The sequence below is a fragment of the Zootoca vivipara genome, chromosome 10 (genome assembly GCF_965207765.1).
Source record: "Zootoca vivipara chromosome 10, rZooViv2.hap1.1, whole genome shotgun sequence".
Lineage (NCBI taxonomy): Eukaryota > Metazoa > Chordata > Lepidosauria > Squamata > Lacertidae > Zootoca > Zootoca vivipara.
The window spans coordinates 50,595,335-50,619,559 of record NC_142593.1 but is presented as its reverse complement, the minus strand read 5'-3'; the positions used below and the strand labels follow the sequence as shown (position 1 = coordinate 50,619,559).

Here is a 24,225-nt window from a genome sequence, read left to right as displayed (position 1 = left end):
TGCTTCCCCATAACAGGCACCCCTTGTGGGCCGACAGTTCATGTTTGCGGGTTGTGTAGTCAGCGAATTCTGGCCCGGGGCTGCTGCTGGGCCATGCATGATTGGCTACTTCAGGGCTACACCTGTGGGCCAATCAGGCTGTGGATTGACTTCTGCCAGCAGCCTGATTGGCTGCTCCTGCAGGCCAATCAGGTTGCTGATTCACTTCCACCTGGAGTTGGATTGGGTGGCTCCTGTGGACCAATCAGACTGCTGATTCTGGATCCTATTGTTCTAGGATTCAGCTCAGTACATAACAGGGAGCAGGTTGGGTCCTACATTTCCCTTCCTTTCATGGAAGGGCTTATTTTGTCTGCAGAAAGGACTGCAATCCAGCAGAGACTCCTGTTGGTAGAAAGAAGAGGAGCGAGAATTTTTGCTTTTTTTCCTGCTGCGCCACCTTCCACACTGTCCTGGAGGGTCTTCTCTACGCTCCAGAGCAAATTTTCAAAGAACTATAGGAGGAAGTAGGGATAATTTTAAGAATCTGCCTCAGCCACAACCCCTTCTGTCATTGGGAGCCTTCCATGAGTTACGTCCCAATTATAGAAACTCTGCATCTAAGCCAGCGTATTTTTTTTCATCATTCCCTACTGAAGTTTCTCAATAATGGGGTTGGGATGGAGGAGAAATCCAACTGTTTGCATTTAATGGAGAATCTACCTCACCCACACCCTTCCCCCCAAAATACATGAACTGAACTGATGTGGAAATGTGGTGAGCTGAACTTATGATTGGAAAAACGAGAACCGAGAGAAATCGAAACTGACATATATTTGCTCATTCCTGTGTTGAGGCGATAATTTCCCCTCAAATTTATACATCCCTTTCCCCACTTTCAGATCCTCAGGTGAATGCTGTAAGCAAACTTTGGAAACAGCGCTGCAATTATTGTAATTTGAACAACACTGTAGCTTTCTACTACATTGCAATTAGGTAGTGATTAGTTTTCATTTAGGGATGTGGAATTAACAGATGGCGAAATGTATTTGTGGGATGTCATCACATAGTAGTCACTCATTCGGGTTTTTCCTCATGCCCTGCCCCCCCCCCCCGACCATCAGGTCCAGTCGTGTCTGACTCTGGGGTTGTGGCGCTCATCTCGCTCTATAGGCCAACGGAGCCGGCATTTGTCCGCAGACAGCTTCCGGGTCATGTGGCCAGCATGACAAAGCTGCTTCTGGCAAACCAGAGCAGCACATGGAAACGGCGTTTACCTTCCCGCCGGAGCGGTCCCTATTTATCTACTTGCACTTTGATGTGCTTTCGAACTGCTAGGTGGGCAGGAGCTGGGACCGAGCAACGGGAGCTCACCCCGTTGCAGAGATTCGAACCGCCGACCTTCTGATCAGCAAGCCCTAGACTCTGGGGCATGACACTGCAAAAATTGGCTGTAAGTCTGCAGCCCAATTCACCCTTACTTGGGAAGAAGCCTCTGACTTATCATGGGATCAGAAGAATTTCTTACCACTAGTATAAGGTCCCGCCACACCAAAGAATAATGATAGTTTGCCACCAGCCAGGTCGAACCTCTTGAAACAGCCCTGCCTGTCCAACTGTTTTAGGAGCTTCTAAGCCCCTCTACTAAGGTACCCTCTCTTAAGCCCAGCTCTGGAAGAAAGTATAACAAGCAGGGCTTTCGATTTTCTTTCCCAAAGCCAAGTGGATGCAGACTTTAGAGATAAATCCCCGAGTAACACCTAGTAAAACCAATCAAGCCAGGTGTCAAAGCTTATAGAATTTTATTTGTGGGGGAAAGGAATGAACACACTCCACACATGCACACACAAAAATAATTGTGTGTGTTTTCTACCTTAGCGAGAAAGCTTGAGCAGAGTCCTGGGTTTCAGAGCATGTGCAGTGTTCCTGACAAAAGAGAGATTCTGAGAGAACATAACCACACCTTTGGACACCTCGCTGTGATAGTTTCGAGGAGTCCGAGACTGAGGGCGATGCCTCATTTATGTATAGGAGTCTGAGACCTCTTTAAAGGGACGAGTTGGGCCAACAGCAAGAAAAACTTCCTCTCTGGTGCAAGTGGTAAAATTGGCCTGTCAGAAATTTACATAGGGGCTGCTCCAAAATTCTTTAAAAATGTAGTATAAACACCGACAGCTGGGAAACACTGGCCTGCGAGCGCTCCAGTTGGAGAACAGCCTTTACCAAAGGTGTCATGGGCTTTGAAGACACTCGGTCTCAGGACACAAGGGAGAAAAGTGCTAAGAGGAAGGCACGCTTGGCAAATCCACACTGTGATCAACTCCCGCCTGGAAACCAATGTCCCCACTGTGGAAGGACGTGTGGATCCAGAATTGGCCTCCACAGTCACTTACAGACTCATTGTTAAAACCGTGTTTATGGAAGACAATCTTACTCGGCTACAAGTGATCGCCAAAGAAGAAGAATGCTTCTGAACACCTACGTTGCAAAAGGGCCAGACAGTTCTGACCAGTCAAGTTATTGTAAAAAGGAGGATTAAAGCCGAGAATGTGGAATGAAGATAAAGAGAGGGATATTTGTCTATTCAGGATTCACCACATGGGTGCCAAATTGCAGTTGCTAAACAGGGGGCTGTCAGTCTACATAAGAATATAGTTTGTCATAGCCTCCCTGAGCTTAGACCAAATCTATACATGTAGGTAAGTCAGGAGGCAGAAAGTACCATTTTAAATTCCAGGTGGAAAGGTCCCATTTTTTAATGTGCTTTTGTAGTGAAAACTCAATGCAAACCAGCATATCTGGAATAGACCTTTTCTCTTTCCAAGCCACTTTAGATGGTTTTCTGTTGCATGTGTAGACGGAGCCTTGCTTCTCAATGAAAACTATGGAACAAGACGTTAGCAATGCTTTTCTGTTGGCTGGATTGCACCCTGCGCCATGAGCAGCATTGCGGCACACAAACATTTAGAATGTGGAGCATTTCCTGGCATGGGCTGTAGCGAGTCCTGGCTGAAATTTGATATTTTGACCTCCGATATGCCAAGCATATTTAATGACGCTTGCACCAGCGAAACATACTGAAGGCTAAGACCTTAAAAGTAAAAAGATTCCTTCCAGCAGCACCTTAGAGACCAACTAAGTCATTGGGATGAACTTTCGCGTGCATGCACACTTCTTCAGATATATCTGAAGTGTGTCTGAAGAAGTATCTTCAGGTGTATCTGAAGAAGTGTGCATGCACACGAAAGCTCATACCTATGACAAACTTAGTTGGTCTCTAAGGTGCTGCAGGAAGGAATTTTTTTATTTTGTTTCGACTACGTCAGACCAACATGGCTAGCTATCTGTAACCTTAAAAGTAAACTCTTTCACTTTATGTAGCATGTGCAGAATATTGTTTTTAAGTGTTTGCAGAAGACAGCTGTCCCCAAGAACAATGCAATTCAAGGGTTTCACTTAACAGGCAAGAATTATTAGCCCAAGTTTCTTAGAAGGCAGCAAATCCCCATAATTCAGAGTAATTTTACAGGGGTTTAGCCAGCAGGTGGCATCGTACATCAGTAAAGATCTCTATCTGTAAACTATTTAACGGAATAATTTGTCTAAGTAGGCAAAGGAAACATGTCAAGCCCAGGATACTATGGTTAAAATGAAAGCTATGGGAGGTTGAATTTGTTATGTGCATATAAGCTAATAGCCTCAAAGCATGCCACAACTCTGTTGAAGATTTACAGCATAAAAGTCCTGGAAGAAAAGACTGAGGCTGCGGAAAAGGCAAGGAGATCTTTGCCACGCATTTCCTCGCAATGACATTGTGAAATGGACACAACACCTTCCAGGGCTCAGAAGTAGCTTCTGCCTGAAAGCTATTCCCCAAGAAACCAAGTTACGGTTTATACCAAGGTGTGTTGCAATCCATGCCCTCAAACAGCAATAGTTTAAGGGTACATTTCTTCACTTCTGTATTTATTTAGCCGAGTGCAAGGCATCAAATGAAGCCATGAAAATGGGTCCTATTTTACAGCTGCCATTTTGAAACTGACAGAGGAGTGAGTTGGCATTCTGGGCAGCGTGGAAGTGAAGAACTGGTGGACTAAGCCACTGTTACTTCAATGTATTATTGCTATTGTTATTCTGTCTTAAATTTGTATACCATCCTATACTTGTAGATCTCAAGGCAGTTCACAACGTAAAATCACAATATAAAAAACAAAAACAAAATACATAATAAAACAAAGACAACTTAATAAACACCCCCCTCCTTTCCACAACACACTTAAAAGCGTATCCTATATAATAAAGTGCAAGTGTCTCTGCATCCAGATTCCCTGTGTCCCGTTTTCCGCGCTACTGAGCATGTGCCCCAGGGACACAGGGATTGGACGCAGAGACTGGACGCACACAGAGCCGGGGGGGGGGCGGCGGAATGCGGTTCTCTCTCCCTCAACGGCTTCCCCTCCAAACTGCCGTTCCGCGCCTCACCTCCCGATTAATGGCGCGAGGGGAAGAGGGGAAGGGACCGTGAGGGATTGAGACGCGAGCGTGCGTTCCCCGCCGCCGCCAGGGCATTTGTGTCCCCGCTGCCGTTCCCCACCCCCACCCCATCGCCGCATCCCAACCCCTCAGCTCAGCTCTGGGTGGTTGGGAAAGGCGAGTAGAAGGAGGCTGCTTTCCCCCCTTTTTTCCTCTCCTACGCTCCCCCCCCGACGACCAGCAGCAAGCGGGCGTCACGCACACGTGCTCTCTCTCTCTCTCCCCCCCACCCCTCTGCCTACCGTTTCCCTCGCGATGCAGGGTCAGAGGCAGACAGAAGCGGGGACAGCGCATGGGGGGGGAGGAAGAGCAGCCCAGGGGGGAGGAGATGTTTGACAGGGAGCAGGAAAGGAGGGGTGGGTGGCAGCTGCCCGCCGCCCGCCCCTCTTTCCCTGCTCCGTGAAGCATCTCCTCTGCTACCCCGTGCCTCCGCTGTGTTCAGCAAGAAGCTGGTGGCAGCGGAGGGATGCTGCTCATTCTTCCCCGCTAACCCTTCGCAAAAGCAGGCTCGAGCCCCGGGGGAGGGCAGGAAGGAAAGAGGGCCCTGGCCGCCCCTACCTTCCCCCCTCCCCTGCCTAGGCATGGACCGCAGCAGCAGAGGAGGAGGAGGCGGAGCAGCGACAGAGGAGCAGCGCTGGTGGCAGCCCAGGAGAGTCCCGGCACGTGTGGGTGGAGAAAAGAAGGGAGGGGGAGAGGGGGAATGGGCGGGGGAAATTGCATGTTCTAGCACCCGTTAATTTAACGGGCTTCAAGATACTAGTCCTATATAATAAAGTGCAAGTGTCTCTGCGTCCAGTCCGTGTGTCCGTGGGATTGCACTACTGCGCATGTGCCCCATGGACAGTCGTTGGGACTTGGAGTGCAGAGACACTTCGGAGAGGGGAGCTTGGTGGCCGCTTGGCCCGGCAGGGAGACGAGCCAGGCTGAGGCGGTGAGGCGGGCACGAGGACCACCCGTTCCCCTTTGCCGGCTGCTTCTTCTTTGTAGGCCCTGATGGGAGAGGTGGGCCCAGCCTCCTCAGGGTGTGGCTCGGCGGCTCATCCGCGCGAGGAGCCATGCCGACGGGAGACAGAATGAGGCAGGCAGACTGCTGCGGCGCTTGAGCCGGGCTGAGGTAGGAGGTCCGGGAAGGGAATTTGTAGGGCCGCTTGCTGGCCTCGGTGGAGGAGGAAAGAAAGCGAGGCCTTCTCCTAACTCCCACCCCATTGGGTCAGTTCTATCCGTTGGGACTTGGAGCGCAGACCCGCCGCTTCATCAGCTCTGCGCATGTCCCCGAGGTTGCTAGAGCAACAGGTCTCCTCTAGCACCCTTTATTTTAATGGGCTTCATGATACTAGTTGTATGATAATCAGCCCAAGGCCTGGTTGAAGAGCAACATTGTTGCCTGGCATCTAAAGAAGTATAATGAAGGTGCCAGGCAAACCTCCCTAGGGAGAGCATCCCACAAATGGGGAGCCACTACAGAAAAGACCCGGTTATGGCCCACAGGGTCCAGTTATTTAATTATAGCAAATCTGTGTATTAATATTAGGTAGAAGGAATAATAATGCTGCAACTTTAAGAAAAGGTAGTGCCTTTCCCCTTTCCAGATCTCAAAGCAGGCTGGGAAAGGAAGGCATAGTAATATACTAGTTTCTCTTGGCTACTCCCACAGTGGGAAAAACCTCTGTCTCTCCTTCGCAACCTAGTTCTGTTTAGTTCTTGCAAGCCCAGGAAGAGGGGTAGACCCTCATTTTCCTCCAGAACTTCATAAAGAGCTTCCTCCAGAACATTCATTCAGAACCAAAAGAACATGCTACTGGAATGTGAGTAAATACCTCTATGTGTGCCTTGTGAGTTTCAATAGAATACATATTTGAGAGCTTTGTGGAGTTTTGTTTATACAGTGGTGCCTTGACTTACGAATTTAATCCATTCCGAAGGCACCTTCGTATGTTGAAAAATTCGTAAGTCGAAAAACGCCATTGGAAACGTGATTTCCCATAGGAATGCATTGGAAATGGAAAAATTCGTAAGTCGAAGCAACCATATCTAAAAATTTGTAAGTCGAAAAATCCCTATCTAAAACCGCCACGTTTTTTTCCGTATGTCGAGACATTCATAAGCGTGCGGCCATTACCCCCATTCGTAAGTCGAAAAATTCGGTTGTCAAGTCATTCGTAAGTCGAGGTACCACTGTACTAATCATATTGAGAGAAGTCTCAGGACGGAACAGGCCTGTTCTTGTCTTGTCACCCTCAGGACCCCTTGCGGAGTAGACACGTGAAGAAGGGCCTCAGAAGATGATCTCAAGGTCTGGGTAGGTTAGGGTCGGATATTACTGGGATTTCAAAGGCAGAATTGATGTCAGGGGTGGGGGGCGATTTCCAAAATGTGGTGCTTTGTCCTGGATGTTAGGCAAGTCAATCAACAAATTTCGGGTTTTCCTTTAAAAAGCTCAACAACTTTTTTGGGTATCCTGGTTTTTACTTTTTGAAATATGGCAACCCTAGGTTAGGTTCATATGGAGAGATGTGCTCCGTGAGGTATTGCGGTCTTGAGCCATTTAAGGCTTCATAGGTCAAAACCAGCACTTTGAATTGGGCCCGGAAACTAATTGGTAGCCAGGATATATTTATTTAAAATATATATACAGTGGTACCTCGGGTTACAAACACCTCAGGTTACAAACACTTTGGGTTACAGACTCCGCTAACCCGGAAGTAGTACCTCAGGTTAAGAACTGTACCTCAGGATGAGAACAGAAATTGTGCAGTGGCGGCAACAGGAGGCTCCATTAGCTGAAGTGGTACCTCAGGTTAAGAACGGTTTCAGGTGAAGAACGGACCTCTGGAACGAATTAAGTTCGTAACCAGAGGTACCACTGTATAGCACCTTTTCATCTACCAGGGTTGGTGAGGCAGTTTGAAATAAATATAAAATGGAAGCCCTGCTTGCATGCAGTGCATAGTGGGTGACATGGAAAATGATGCTGTTTTATATCCCCAGCTGAGGAAGAGGCAGCAAGTCTCGTAATCATAAGTAAGAAGAGGCTGTGTTGCACTCAAGTCCTGCGTGTTGGCTTCTCAAAGGTATCTAGGTGGCCACTGAAAACAAGAAGGTTGGGCTAGATTAAGCATCCCCAAACTTCGGCCCTCCAGATGTTTTGGACTACAATTCCCATCATCCCTGACCACTGGTCCTGTTAGCTAGGGCAGTGTTTCCCAACCTTGTGCCTCCAGATGTTTTGGGACTACAACTCCCATCATTCCTGAACACTGGTCTTGCTAGCTAGGGATGATGGGAGTTGTAGTCCCAAAACATCTGGAGGCACAAGGTTGGGAAACACTGAGCTAGGGATTATGGGAGTTGTAGGCCAAAACATCTGGAGGGCCACAATTTGGGGATGCCTGGGCTAGATGGACCTTTTGCTTGATCTAGCAGGGCTCTCCTTATGAGGTGGCAGGATAACTCCCCTCTCCCCAAGTTCCACTTTCCTGGACTCATAATCAAATCCCTATCAATTAGAATGATGCCTACTGTGCCATTGCTCAGAGCAGTTTTTTCCCAGCAGGTGTCTCTCTTGAGCTTGTTTTTTTATGACTGGTTAAGAGTAACCATGCAAAACTACCGTATACTGTAATTTTTCCAGAGGAAACCCTTGTCCAGATCCTGAGTTATAGTGCATTGGCCTCATAGAATAGCATATAGTGTGTATCCAGACTACACTACACGGTAGCTGGGGAGAAGGAGAAAATCTTGTGCACTGTGCCCAAGTTGCTCAGTGCAGCCAAACACTTTTAAAAGTCAGAAGAGGAATATGAAGGCACTGTTTATACTTGTGATGAAACTCATTGTTATTCGTATTTTTTGCACCCTGCAGTCATCAAACTGTGATCTTTGTGGCGCCTGAAGGAGAGCTAGTGGCTATTTAAGCAGCACTTAATTTTTATGAAATCATTTGACAGGGCATCAAGTCCAACCTCTTGCAATGCAGGAATCACAACTAGATCATACAGGGCAGATGACTTAAAAACCTCCACTTAAGGGGAGTCCACCACCTCCCGAGGGAGTTCGTTCCACTGTCAAACAGCTCTTACTGTCAGAAAATACTTTCTGATGTTGAGTCTGAATCTCTTTTTTTGTAACTAGAATTGGTTTGGTTTCTAGGCTCCAGAGCAGCAGAAAACAAGCTTGTGCCATTTTCATGTGACTGCCCTTTAGATATTTGAAAATGACTAGCGTATCTCCTCTCAGTTTCCTCTTTTCCAGGCTAAACACACCAGACTGCTTCAACCATTCCTCATAAGGCTTGTTTTCCAGGCCCTTGATTGATCTTGGTTGCCCTCCCTTGCACTTTCCAGCTTGTCAATATCCTTCTTTTTTCAAATAGATTTTTATTATTTTCTCATATTCATTAACATCAAACAAATTATAATCAACATATGTACAACAAATAGCTTTGCCAAGCTTTGACTCCCACCCCCCATTCAGCCATAACTGTCAAGTTTTCACTTTTCTCGCAAGGAAGCCTATTCAGCATAAGGGAATTTCCTTTTAAAAAAGGGAGAACTTGACAGCTATGCCCTCAGCAGGTAATCTATTTCAAGCTACTCACGCATTTAGCAACTTTTCAACACCAAATCAATATTGTAGGATCATAGTATTTCCACGTGTGGTCTGACCAAGGCAGAGTAAAGTGGGAATATTACTTCCCCTGATTAAGTCACAGGTTCTGTTGATGCAACCTAGAAATAGCTCAGTTTTTTGGCTAGTTAGCTGACTTACCACCAGTTTAAGCTGATGTTCATTGTATGATGTTCATGCATTGTTCAAGTTTAATGTTTTCAGTGGCATTGGAAATTGTATTTTCTTTTTTTAAAACACAAAGGTACCTTATTTTTAGACAAAAATAGGAAACAAATATTTAATACTGAAACACAGGTGAATACATCAATATCAGTCTACTTCTCCATCTAAAATACAACGATAGGAACTCATTCTATAGTTGAATATCACTTTATAGTTGTTGTTTTCTTGGCATCACACCCTGTGATCATTTAACATGAAGCAGCTATTCCATATTTTATTCACTCAAAGGGCTAGAGCTGGCATCCCCAAACTTCGGCCCTCCAGATGTTTTGGACTACAATTCCCATCATCTCTGACCACTGGTCCTCTTAGTTAGGGATCATGGGAGTTGTAGGCCAAAACATCTGGAGGGCCGCAGTTTGGGGGTGCCTGGGCTAGAGGATGTGGAATATAAACCTCAAATTCTTTCTCACAGCCAGAGAGTAAGTGAGGGGTTTGGTATAAAATACATGACCATTGCATCGCTAACTGGGTGTGTTAACCCCTGCTATTGCTAACTAAAGGTCATTGCTATGGAACAGATTGACAAGCTACACTTGAATGCTTTAGGTAGGGTTGTAGTGCAGGGCTTAGGTTCCCGATGGTCTGGGCTTAGGTTCCTGATCATCCTTTGACAATAGGGAATATTGGTGGAGAGCTGTTGATGAATGAAGATTTAAAAAGACTGTCCTAAAATCTGCTCCAGTCAGTGGCAAGAGTTATATGTCTAATACTGCCATAGCCCTGAGGGAAAGTTTGGGACTAATATTACTTTTTCCCTGAGAAAGTAAACAGTGAATATATTTCCTATGATATTTTCTTCTGATATATATTTATGGGTGACTTATGTGCAGGAATAATATTATATTAAGCTGCTAATATGGATTGCCAGCAAAGTCCCCCCCCCAAAAGTCTGCAGTTCAACAAGTTGTAAACTTAGTTTTATATTTTTGTAAGGAATAAACCGGGTGGGGAAACTGGGCAGCAGTACAGTATATTAATAATTTAATTTGCTTTTTTCCTGCTCTTTCTCTGTTAAAAAAAAAAATATAGCAGCAACTGCTTTTAGGGCTGTGCTAACACCAGGGAAGAGAAGGTTTTTTTCCAACAGTAACTTTCCCTTTGTGAATGCACCTCTCCTTTGTAGCAGAGAGGTTTTTAGTAGATAAGTTTTGTGGCACTTCCCCCCATTATTCAGAGTACAGGCAGGCAGCATTGTCTTCACTCTCATCTGGCTTTGTGACGTCATCATGTGACCAAATCAGACCATAGCTGCCAAGTACCCCGTTTTCCCCGGGAAACCCCGTATTTTCTTACCGTTTCCTGCAGGTGTCCCGAATAGCAAAATACCCCGTATTCCCCCGGATTACGGAGCTCCTGCCGGGGATCATGTTCTTCTGGTGCCGCGCCGGCACCGGAAGTCGCTTCGACGCATGTCCGGAAGTGCGTAGAAGCGACTTCTGGCGCTGCAGACATTTTGGAAATGGGCACAGCGGCATCGGAAGTCACTTCTACACATGTCTGGAAGTGCATAGAAGCGACTTCCGGTGCCGCGGTGCTGCTGATCCCAGATTTTTCAATCTAGAACTTGGCACCTATGAAACTGACTAGCTGCATGGCATTGTCAGGAAGTCTGTTTAGAGAGAAGGCTATGCTTTGCACCCTTATTGTTTCATATTCATGATGGTGGCACACTGCTAAACCTAGCTGGCTGCATTGGGGGCTTACAGTGTCTTTGATTAAGATTGTACATGATTTCTGACTAGCTGGCGTCGCTTTACTAAAACTCCAATTCTATGCACACTTATTGGGAATAAGTCTTATTGAAGACTCAGTGCAACTTACTTCCAGAGTAATAGGAAATGGCAACTAAGCTGTGGATCTGAGATAGTCTATAGACTACATTCACACATGTTACATCCATTGTCACGAGGACTGTTGGGAATGAATGAGTCACTCAAGATAAAACCTTCATATAATCTCAGATACAATGTTGAGTAATGGAAGCAGTTTATATATTCAGCTGTGAGTCATTGGGCAATTCACGCTGTTCATCAGTAGTTCTAGTTGAGATGGCCTTTCCCTCTCTCAACTGCCATTGCAAAATTACCTAAGGACCACCTTGCCCTAAGAGAGAGAGAAGGCAGAACAGCTTAGAGATGGCCAACCTAAAGTCCTCTGCCTGAGGGAACAACTGTGTAACAGCTACAGGTGTATAAAGGCCTTGTATCCACCCAATGCAGTAATGTTTCCATTCTGCTGCAGTTTGTGTTCCACAAAAAACAAAACAAAACAAAAACATCTGGCTTGCTGCTCTCTTTTCTCTACAACAGCCCCTCTGCCTCCCCCTACCACACTATGCCACGGCCAGGCTGTGACATTCTTCTTATTCTCTTTAAACAACCACCCCCCAAAAACCAGTTTAGAAATTAAGATGTTCCCAGGCTACTATGGGAGAAGTTTCCCTTGGGCATTCAAGTATGGCGTCTCACACCAAATCCCAATCAGTCAGACGGTATTCAGTAACACATTGCAGGATAGAGTTCAGAGAGTCTGCAGGAACTTTCAACTAGGACAAAGTTGTCATCTTAGCTGTTTGTCCTCTGGCCAGCTAGCTTCTGCCACCTTGTTGCTTCACAGCCTCTTCATCTTACCAAGGCCCTTGAAATGCAAATTGCTCAACCCATCAGAGTCCTCCTTGAACATTATACAAAGTTGTTTTCCACTCTAACACGCAGCGTTAGGTTCCCCCTCAACTAGGTCTTACCAGTTTTGACCAGGCTGCACTCTTGTGTGGAGAAGGTGGCCTCCCTGATAATTGGTTTTATGGAACATACAGGAAGTGATGAAAGGCCATTGCCTCCATCCCGATCTGATAAGCTACCTTTGGCGCAGGTTCCACTTTCTCATGATAAACAGAAGTGGCTTTGCTCTTCCGGGAAGAAGAACCCACTCAGGCTGGTTGATGGAGTGCTGTGACCATGAAGTCAGTGTAGTGCAAAAACATTAACAGGAAGGTAGCATTAAATGGAAGAAAGCTGAGATGTTTTTAAAACAACAACAACAACAACAACAACAACAACAACAACAACAACAACAACAACAACAGAAATCTCCCTATTAAGTGTTTCAACAAGAAAATAAGGTCTCCCGATTTTGAAGCTGAGCTGTAGAAAGAACCCACTTGTGAAATATAAGCCAATAAATGCATTGGGGTGGGGGTGAAATAAAAATAAAGCCAGACAGATCAAATGTACATACAAGTGTTGCTCAGAAATGGTTGCATGGCAACAGAGGGGTGGAAAATTGCCATGACGACAAAGAGAAGCAACTGGTGTAGTGGTAACTGAGAGGCAGCTTAAATGTTTGTAGGAACACGTGGTATAGTCCTCTCGTGGCCTGGGCTTAGACTTCTCCCTTACATCTGGCTTGGCTTTCTATGTGTAGGGAGATTTCAAAGTGGGGATACAAGTCGTCCTCTTTCTGTATCGTGAGATGGTACAGTAAGCTGCAGATAGGCATGGACCAGGAGGCCACGCTTGAAAGGATGAATCATAGAATTGTAGAGTTGGAAAGTACCCTGAGAGTCATCTAGTCCAACCCCCTGAAATTCAGGAATCTCAACTTGATCATAGCTCTAACTGTGAAGCAGGTCAACTTTAGAGGAAGACAGCTCATTGGATGACCCTCCCTGCCTAACAATGAAAAGTTTCCTCATACCACAATAATTGCAGCAGTGAAAGCTTGGGAACCACAGCGGATTCTGCCTTGTATCATGTGTGGTGTTGTGGTTAGAGTGTTGGACCTGGGAGACCAGGGTTCAAATTCCCACTCAGCCATGAAGCTCACTGGGTGACCTTGGGCCATTCAGCCTAACTTACTACACAGGGTGGTTAAAATTATTTATTATTCAATTTATTACTTGCCCTTTTCCCTAAGGTCCCAGGGCGAGTTAAATCAATTAAAACATAGCAATTAAGATGGGGAGGGGTGAACCATGTACACTACAGTGGTACCTCGACTTACAAAGACAATCCGTTCTGCGGCCGTCTTCATAAGTTGAAGTCTTCGGTTCTTGAAGCGCCCATTCTGCGCATGTGTGAAGCACGATTTTGCACTTCTGCACATGCGCCGACCGTGTGCACCACTTCTGTGCAAGCGTAGAACACGCACGCGGGGAAAAGACTTCCAGGGTTGTCGACTTCGGAAGTCTAAATCTTTGGAAGTTGAGTCGTTCGGTTGTCGAGGTATCACTGTATCTTGGGCAGTATACATAAAAGTATAACAAGCATATGGTGGATTAAATAAAGTACACCAGGTCAGACCCATAGGTCCATCTAGCTCAGCACTGTCTATACTGACTTTCAGTGGCTCTCCAGAGTTTCAATCAGGGGTCTCAGCACTACCTGGAGATGGCAGGGATTGAACCTAGGACCTTCTGCATTCAAAGCACTACCACTGTGTCCCATCACCTGGATTAGATGAGGCTATGGAGGTGCTAAAATGGTGCCCAGAGTTGGTACTGGGCTGGGTGAGGGCCAATAAACTGCAGGTAGATGCTTCTTGGATCCAGGGTTCTGGTCAGGGTGTGCCAGTTCAGTACGTGTGGCCATTTCTGGACATGGATAGTTTGGCCCCAGAGTGATCCATATTTCAGAAATCTCCTAAAATAGGTATTTTATTAATTTTCCAAAAATAACAACAATAAAAATAACAACAATACAAAAACAAAACAAAACAAATTGACCCCTCTAGTCCAGGCATCCCCAAACTCAGCCCTCCAGATGTTTTGGGATTACAATTCCCATCATCCCTAGCTAACAGGACCAGTGGTCAGGGATGATGGGAATTGTAGTCCCAAAATATCTGGAGGGCCGAGTTTGGGGATGCCTGTGTCTAGTCCCTGCCTTGGTTCTATTATTTATCAACACACCGCATGTCCATTGTTAAATTTGAAAACCAATGAAATTACCTATTATCCATTCATAACAAATTACAAGTAGTTTAAAAACCCTGCTAAACCTGTGTACAATGCTTCTGTATATATGCAATAAACATCTTCAATTCTTCCTTAAATTCATTGTCGTCTCTTCCTCTTAGTTTCATTGTCATTTTTGCCATTTCAGCATATTCCATTAACTTAATTTGCCAATCTTCTTTAGCTGGGACAGCTTCTTTTTTCCAAAGCTGTGCTAATAATGTCCGTGCGACCGTAGCTGCATACATAAGTAAGTTCTTTTGTGATTTTGATAAGTCCACTCCTGTAATACCTAGTAGCAAAGCTTCTGGGTTTTGGTTTTTAAAAAAACAAAGGTTATTTTAAGCATCTTCTTCATTTCATTATAGATCATTTCCCAATATTGGGGATGAGTTTCAACCAGTACAGAAAACAGTTACCAGAATTTGGATAGGCACAACCCTGAATTATGCATGTTGTGTCAATTTCTCTGTGTTTACCAAGAAAATACCTTTAGTGATTTAAATGCTGCAGACCGCTGTAATGCTTCGCTAATGTGGAGGCGTTTTTCAGCAGGTTGAGTTGACATGTTAAGACCATGACTCTTATCTATTAACCCAGAGCAACGAGGGAAGGGTTGGGTGCTTTGCAGAACACAATGTTTCCTTCTGCATTTCAATAGATATAAGGATAAATGCAAGCTCAGTCCCTGCCAGGCTCATTTGAATAAATTCCATTCCAAGAAGGTTAGGGCAGTTGGCTTTTTGAACCACTTTGGATGCACAAGATGGCCGTTGAGCAGCCTGTGATTTGCCTAGAGACCCGTCTGCATGCGCTGAGAAGGAGTTGCCCATTCTAAGGTGATCCCTCTGTGACAGAAAGGGCTTGATGAAGACCACTTGCTTTGTGTTGCTGCTTATTGGGTTTCCTCACCCCTGCGCTACTAAGGGATGCGGGTGGCACTGTGGTCTAAACCACTGAGCCTCTTGGGCTTGCTGATCAGAAGGTCGGTGGTTCGAATCCCCGCGATGGGGTGAGCTCCCGTTGCTCGGCCCCAGCTCCTGCCAACCTAGCAGTTCGAAGGCATGCCAGCGCAAGTAGATAAATAGGTACCACTGCAGCGGGAAGGTAAACGGTGTTTCCGTGCGCTCTGGTTTCCATCACAGTAAGTGGTTTAGTCATGCTGGCCACATTACCCAGAAAGCTGTCTGTGGACAAACGCCAGCTCCCTCAGCCTGAAAGCGAGATGAGTGCTGCAACCCCATAGTCACCTTTCACTGGACTTAACCATCCAGGGGTCCTTGACCTTTTTTTTCATTTTTACCTTTTTTACTATGATGATCCACCTACACCAGAGCTTTCCAAACTGTGTGTCATGACACATTAGTGTGTTGGCTGCAGTGTGTGAGTGTGTTGCACGAACACTCCCCAAAGGGGTTAGTTTAACCTCCAATTTGCTAGAAGGACTGAATTACTGTGTGGTGAAATGATGCAAAACTGCATCACTGTGTCACGAAATGATGCATGTCTAAATAGTGTGCCAGCGACATGAAAAGTCTGGAAAGCCCTGACCTACGTAAAAGGCAAGTGGTTTTGGTTTTACTCCCCCAATCTCACCACAAGAACAGTGCTTTTACTTTACTGCTTTTGAGTGGATTTCCAGCAGCCGATGTGCTGCTGTAGGAAAAGGCAGCTTTGCTGGTTAACTTAAAAAGTTAAGGCAGAAGGTGGTATTCAACTGTTTTACTCAGAGAAGACCCATTTAAATTAACGGGCCTAACTTAGTCATGTTCACGTGCTGGAGGAGACTCTTGGGAGTCCCATGGACTGCAAGAAGATCAAACCTATCCATTCTGAAGGAAATCAGCCCCGAGTGCTCACTGGAAGGACAGATCCTGAAGCTGAGGCTCCAGTACTTTGGCCACCTCATGAGAAGAGAAGACTCCCTGGAAAAGACCCTGATGTTGGGAAAGATTGAGCGCGCAAGGAGAAGGGCACGACAGAGGATGAGATGGTTGGACAGTGTTCTCGAAGCTACGAACATGAGTTAGACCAAACTGCGGAAGGCAGTGGAAGACAGGAGTGCCTGGCGTGCTCTGGTCCATGGGGTCATGAAGAGTCGGACACGACTGAATGACTAAACAACAACAACAACAACTCTTATTAATAAAAACATAGTTGAATAATATCCAGAATCTGGGGATGAGACTTATTTTGATTCCAATCTTTTGACAAGAAAACGGTGCAAAAATTCATGATTTTAAGTTGTTTGGGCACCAGTGTGAGTGTCCCACCGTCGAAACACAAGGCAGAAACAGTGGCAGGAATTCATGCCCTCTCTAACACAGGTCTTTTTTTATTATTGGATTTTTTTAAAAGCCTGGATTTTTGCATTGGTTTGCTTTTTATTTGCTGTGGACAATGTTATTGTAAAGTTAGTAGCAAAGCCATTAATATTACCATGGCAGTGCAATCCTATGCATGCCTACTCAGAAGTAATTTTCATTGCTGTCGTGTAGGAGGAGGAAAGGCATCCACCCAACCAAAGGCCTGGGTGAATACAAATCCAATTATACTGGATTTAATTGATTTTATGTATGTTCTGTAGCTTTAAACTGTCTTATGGGAAGTGACTCAGGAATGAAATATTGAAATAATCCTCACTGTCGTCTTCACCATCATCAAAATCATGGTCCCATTGCTAATATATAACTACAAAAACATATAATGCGCAAAAATTCATTTAAAAATGGGGGGAACCATATTGGTTTTAATATTAAGACAAATCAATGCCATTAATATTGTTAAGATTGTCATTTAGCCGTAATCCAGAGAAAAGTAATATCTCTATACAAATTAATATTAAATAGTCTTTGTTTTCTTTGAAAAATGTGTTAATCTTTTTTTTAAAAAAAAAAAGCCCTGCCGATGTAAATGAAAATACAGTGGTGCCTCAAGTTACAAACGGTTAAGAGAACTTTGTCCCAGGATGAGAACGGAAATCGTGTGCCGGCAGCAAGAGGTCCCATTAGCAAAAGCACGCCTCTAGTTAAGAACGGTTTCAGGTTAAGAACGGACCTCCGGAACGAATTAAGTTCGTAACTAGAGGTACCACTGTACATCTATCATTATTACACCGTGTTAGAGAACGAACGAATGAATCTTTATTTGCGCCAGCCATCGGCCATAGCAATAAAACAACAATACGATATACAAAGAATAGAAATAAAAAGTCAATTATATAAAATGCATTTCAGGGTTTTGAATCAATAGTCAAATAGCGGATCTTATTCTGATGGCCGTATTAGAGAGAGTTGTGTTTGTCTGTGGTCTACAGCAGCAATTTATTGTGTATAATACTCATATTTTGGGGTGGGGATGCAGGGTGGGAGAGACATTAGCCTAAGACTAATGCAGCATAACTAAGTATTCATATCTAATCTTCCTTTAAAAAAAAAGATAGTCCATCTCAGGACTATTTAATTGCTCATCTTCTAACATTGTGTATGCCATCAAATGCCAACAGTGCCCTTCAGCTCTCTATATTGGACAAACAGGCCAAACCCTACACCAAAGGATAAATGGACACAAATCGGACATCAGGAACCACAAGACAGAGAAACCCGTAGGAGAACACTTCAATCTCTCAGGACATTCTATACAAGATCTCAAAGCAGCTGTTTTATTACAGAAAAAATTCAGAAACAGACTGGAAAGAGAAGTCGTTGAATTGCAACTCATTAGCAAGATTAAAACCATGGAGCCACCTGGAATGAACAAAGACATAGGATTCTTATCTCATTATACATGATCAAGCTTTCCTTAGCACCTCAGCCCTTGCTCCCCCCCCCACAATACCAATTGCAGTCATTAACAGTTGTTAACAGTCATCAACAGGTTTACCACTCCTATTAGCCCATCACCCATTCCCATCACCCCACCCTCTGAATATACATAAGGGTCTGGTGGATTCTGTTTCAGTGTATCTGACGAAGTCTGCATGCACACGAAAGCTCATACCAAAATAAAAACTTAGTTGGTCTTTAAGCTGCTACTGAAGGAATTTAACTAATAAAAGAGTAAAACTAATCATGCGAGCTGTCAGTTCTAAAAGCACATAGAAAAGCTAGGATGCAGTAAGTCAAGTCAGGAGAAATATTGTGTGTGGCAGGGTGGGTCTTGTCTACCTGCCGCAATAAAGAGAAATTACAGTATTCCAAAACTTCAGCCTTATGGGACTGATACACCACAGATAAATGACAAATATGTAGCGACCTTGGAAAAATAATGGGAAGTAGGGAAGATGGATGCAATTTTGTGATTTAAAAAAAGAGCAGTGGTTTTAATAAATGAGAAGAGGCCTTCTTTTATTATGCCAGAGCATGTATGGATTATAGCCTTTCAGGCTTGGGGGCGGTCTCTAAAATGTTTGTCATTATTATTGTTGTTAAACTTCTGGTCAACTCTTTTCTTCCTCAGGTTTAGCCAATTTTTGTAGCCAGCTGAACAAACTGATTGCTGCTTCAATAGACATGTGTACGTTTTGGTGTGACAATCAGAAGTGCTTGTTGGAGAGTATCGATGCAAATAAACACATGTCTTTGAGGAGTTTTGGAGCTGTTTTTAACAGTGTTTTGTATTCCTAAGAATGTTGCCTATCCATACGAGTGCTCATGCTTCAAAAATAGAGAGGGGAGGAGGCAAAGCTACCTGTTCCCCAGAGCAATGACCAACTATTTCGTTGTTGTTGTGGTTGTGGTTGTGGTTGTATTTTTTAGGAAAATAAGTAATAATCATAAACCAAAAAGAATAAAAATGTGCACCCCACCACCAAGACCATTCCATTGTAAATATCCAACCTCCCAAAATTTCAAGACCTCTTGCAATGGTTTGACCCTCTTTCCGTATTAACAGTACAAATTCTACAAACACCTTCCATATCTCCTTAGAATCATTTCTCCTGCAGGGTTCCGGTTTCCGCCTGCAGGAATGGCGGACCTGTTTTCCATCTCTCTGACCTTCGTAAGGAATTTGGCGGTTGCTAGGGGAGTAAATGGCAACCCCCTACCCTCTCCGGGGGTTACGGAGAGGGGCCGCTGGCCCGCGATGCCCCCAGACCCACTCCGACTGTTTTTGGAGTGGGGGGAGCTTGGGCTGAGCACTTACGAGGGCCAGGACTCCCGGACGCTAATCTGCATGGCTGGGATTTCCATGGTTAAAGAAGATAATTAGGCTTAAATCTATGGACATACTTCAGAAGGAGGGGAAGAAGCGCTGTTTACTGCTGAGAAATTTATGCTGCTGAAAGGAGAGGAGTCAAAGATTGTACTGCATCTGGAAGAAGGATTGATGGGGACGGAGCGATAAGGGAAGCGAGTTTTTATTTTTTTTTCCTTCATATTGTTGCCTCGTACCTTCCCGGACGCGATGTCCTGGCTTGTTTGGAGTGAAAGAGAAGCAAAAGACTGTGTGAGTTGAACTTTATAACTGTTGTTACTGAGCATATTTTTTTAAAGATGTGGAGTTGCCGATGAGAAAAGCCTCCCCCTAGTCGGGCGGAAGGAGTTCTGGACGCGCTCGGAGGATTTATGAGTTGTGACGCACTTTAAATTGGAGCAGCGACCTGAAGCTAAGTTCAGCTATAGGGCAAGGAGATCCATTAATTTACCAAGAGTTTATGGTTTGATGTTTGGGTCTCCTGCCTGAAAAAGCTGTAAATTCTATAATGATCGTGAATCTTCATGGCTATGAGAGAAAGCGAAAGTGATTTGAGCTTTTTGAGATGGCGCTGCTTCGGGCTGCTTCGACGCAACAAGGAGCTCCATTAAGAAGATTTATGGGGAGGCTGGACTGATTAACTCACACAGGAGAAAGAACATCTGTGAAACTTTGTTTGATATTTATCTCAGCGGCTGGGAAACAATCGGATGAAAGTGGAAAACATCTATGTGACTGTAAGGGGAAGATCTGGATTATTATGAACTTGGAGGACGATTTGAACTTTAGAAAAAAGACGGCAGTGGACAGTTGCGAGGAATTCCCAATTTCTTGAAGCATGGGAACCCAAATAAAAAATTCTTTAGATGATTTGGCATAACATTCGGTTTGATTGATATATATATGTGTATAATTTGAAATATTGAATGTGATATAATTGGTTTTAATTGGAAAATTAATAAAAATATTTTTTTAAAAAAAATAGAATCATTTCTCCTGCAAATTCCCTGTCTTACCTTAATGGCACATGTTAATTGATCGTTAATAGCTATATTCCACACCTCTTTACACCATTCTTCCATTTTATATTCTGCTTGCCCCTTCTACTTCCTAGCTATAATAATTTGTGCAGCTGTCAATAAATTTGTGAGCAAGTCCTTCATAGCCTGCGAACCTTCTACCCCATCGTCAATCAATAACAATGCTACCTATAGATTTTCGGTTAGCTTTAACCCAGTGATTTCCACCCTTTGGGCAAAAAATTGTACATATTTACAGCACCACCACATGTGAACATAGTTTCCAGTTTCCTGGCATCCCCTCCAACATAACATCAAATATTCTTTGTTTATTTTATTAAATCTGACTGATGTTAAATACCATCTCCAAACTAATTTATAGTAATTTTCTTTTACTCTTATGACCAAATATTTCAACATGTATTTTGCAAACAGCAACAACAACGAAACACTATTGTTTCTCAAACCTTCATCTCGATCAGGTGCCCAAGCAAATTTATAGCACATGTGTTGTTTATTAGTATGTGTTTCCTTCTGTTAGATCAGAGGGTGCATGTGTTCCCCATCTCCAGCACTCAATTTTTTAAAAAAGAAAAAGAAAGAACGATTATCTGCATAGCCCAAGGATGGGAACCGGTGGGCCTTCAGATATTGGAATACTACAGCTATCAACATCCCTAACCACTGGCCAGGCTGCCTGGAGCTGATGGGATTTGTACGCAAACAAGAGCCATAGGTCTAAAGCAGGTGCCCCACCCCTGCCTTTCAGCAATAAGTTTGGCTCCAACATCTGGACAGCCAGTTTCCCTATGCCTGATGTGCCTTGGGGGGGGAATAAAACAATGTGAGACTCTATTCTGTAACACCCCATCATTCCAAGAAAATTTGCGCCACAATCCTTGCATGCATACCCAAAAGTACTCTGCAGCTCTTGTGAATCTTGAAAAACCATTTTTCTTTGGACAGCGAACCCTTGTCTTCTTCAGCACTAGAGCAGACACTGAGTTTTGTTCTTTTAAAGAAAGAAAGGTGCTCCTCTTGCTTTGTAGAACCATAGGATTGTAGGATTGTAGAGTGCAAGGCTGATTTTGAGTTGTTAGCCTTCTTCCGACTTAAGCCCTTGATCCCTTTTTCTCTGCTCTCCGTGGCAACTTGGAGCTGTCTGAAAACATGCCAGGAGCCGGGTTGCAACAAGGCGACACTGCAGACCCTGGCACTAGGACCTCCCAGACGCCTTTTCTGAAATGCTGGCTGGTAGCATGTCAGCGGTACAGAGACTGAGAGGCTCTCGCTGTTACACAAGACGAAGGGTAGCAGCCGCAGGAGCATCCTTTGCCTCTTGAAAGCCAAGGTACCTGTTTATCTGCTTGAAGTCCTCAGCATCCTTAACCTGCCAATTGCTTTATTAGAGCCTAGCAGAGTTTAGCTGCAGCGGGAGAACTCCGGTGGCAGCATTTCCCCTCCCTCCTCTCATACCTGTGTTTTCTTGCGTCCGTAGAGAGAGCAGACAGAAGCAACAGTGCCGTTAAGAAATGGGCTAATTATTTCCCAGCTGGCAGAATCCAGAGGGATTATTTCACACCGAAAAGTGTAAGTAGCTTTTATATCATCCCCCCTGCATAGCTTGTTACTACTGCTTTTGCACATTCATCTTTTGCAAAAAGAATCACACACCAAGCCTCAAACCAAAACAAAGCACATCCCCTTTTTCTAGAAACCTTCCAGTCCTCTTGTGGGGGCAGTTTATGAAATAAAATGATTATATTTGTTATAACACACAAACAAAAAGTCCTTGCAAAGTCCAGTATGGGTCATGTTCTTTTTTTTCTTGTTTATGTATGGTCAGAGATGATTTTCTGTTTGCAATTATCGTTATTATTTTTCTGTTGTGTTCTCCGTGGCCACTGAAAGGAACAGGAATGACTTGTGCTGAGACCAGGAAGGAGCTAGTGAGCGTGGGAAACCAAAATACTTGAATTTATTCCAGTTTGGTTCCATTGTCCTCAGTGAAATGAAATAGTTTTTATTCAAACTACTTTGACATCCCGAGGTTGTGGGCCAGATTCCAAAGGGGCCCAATTTTTTATTTTAAGACAAACCTCACCCCCAAGAAAAGCACCTGGCGATTTTGTGCCATGGCACGACAGTTCTTTAAAAAGACTATCAGTGGTGCTGTAGAGGTGAAAGGGTCCAATCCTGCATTGCAGGGGGTTGGGACTAGATGACCCTTGGGGTTCTTTTCAACTCTGCACTTCTATGAAAACCATATGTCAGGCTAGTTTACATGAAAACAGAGAAGCAACAAATACCCTCATAAAGAATCACATCACAGGCCTGCATGTTGAGAGACAAGCAACATCATTGCTTAAACCCCACTCTCCCTCAAAATACCACTCATTTGCAACAAGAGGCGTACTATTTGCATGTTAAATCAGAAGCAAATCTTATTCACATGCTTAAGTTTGCTCCCTCTTGGTTCTGTGCATCATGCCTTGCAGGCGTGGTTCAGTTACAAGTGGCTATCTCTGCAAGAAAGGGAGTCAAGCTGGATTTGTGGCATTAGAGTTAGATCAGCGGATCTGAACTATTGGGGTATGTTGTCATTTTCAGCAGAGAAGTGGCAAGAGGAAAGAGGTGTGCTTCCCCACTGTTGTTCCTTGCAGCCCACCTTCCCCCTGCCTCTTTCCCCAGCCATGCAGCAAGAACCCTAACTTGAGAGGAAGCAGGTGGGGTAGAGGAAACCAAAGGGTGGAAAAGGAACTGAGCCCACCACCCTGTCAATCACAGCTCCTCCCAGCTGCTTTGCAGCCATTTTGTGGTTTACCAGCCCTGAACCAGCTGCCATTGTGTAATTCTGGGGTGGAGAAACTGTGGCTCTCCATATGCTGTTGGACTCCAACTCCCATCATCCCTGACCCTTTACCATGCTTGCTGGAGCTGATAGGAGCTGTAGTCCCACATCATTTGGAGGCCCACAGGTTCCCCACCCCTGACTAGAAGCTACCACTGTGGTTTTAACAGGACCTGATGGCAGAGGGATAGTTTGACAAACCTTAAACAAGTCTCTTTTAAAAAAACTAGGTTTTTTTTTCCCAGATTTTGAAATTTACGAACAGTTATCAAACAACCAACATAAAAAGAGAATTCTGAAGAGTCTCCTGGACTTCCCTCCTCCCCTTTGTGGGTCCTTGTACAGTGGTACCTCTACTTACGAATTCAATGCGTTCCGAACGCACATTCGTAAGTCGAAAAAATTTGCAAGTCAAATCCCATAGGAATGCATTGGGAGAAAAAAATTGTAAGTTGAAGCAACCCTATCTACATAGCTGCCAAGTATCCCGTATCCGCCGGGAAAACCCCTTTTTTCTTACCGTTTCCCGGCGGTCTCCCGTTTGGCGGAAAATCCCGGTATTTTCCCTTAAATTGGGATACTTGGCAGCTATGACTGTGGAGGAGAATGCAATTGTTACCCGGCCATTTTTCTGGTGCCGCTTTGCCCTTCTATGGGCACCAGAAAATGGCGGCGCCGGCGCCGGAAGTCGCTTCCGCGCATGACCGGAAGTTGCGTGACGCGACTTCCGGTGGCGCTTTGCCCTTCTATGGGCATCAGAAAATGGCGGCGCCAGCGCCGGAAGTCGCTTTTACGTGTTTCCAGTCATGCGCGGAAGTGACTTCCGGCGCCGGCGCGCT

At 44.6% G+C, this 24,225-nt stretch overlaps 1 protein-coding gene across 1 annotated transcript in view; it reads left to right on the top strand.

The window, feature by feature from the left end:
* Nucleotides 1-21,757: 21,757 nt before the first annotated feature.
* Nucleotides 21,758-24,225, top strand: part of RAB27B (RAB27B, member RAS oncogene family) — a 120,858-nt gene continuing 118,390 nt past the window's right edge. Inside the window, exons 1-2 of the mRNA XM_035100576.3 lie at nt 21,758-21,886; nt 22,034-22,125. The gene's annotated coding sequence lies outside the window, so the exon portion shown is untranslated. The remainder of the gene's footprint in view (nt 21,887-22,033; nt 22,126-24,225) is intronic.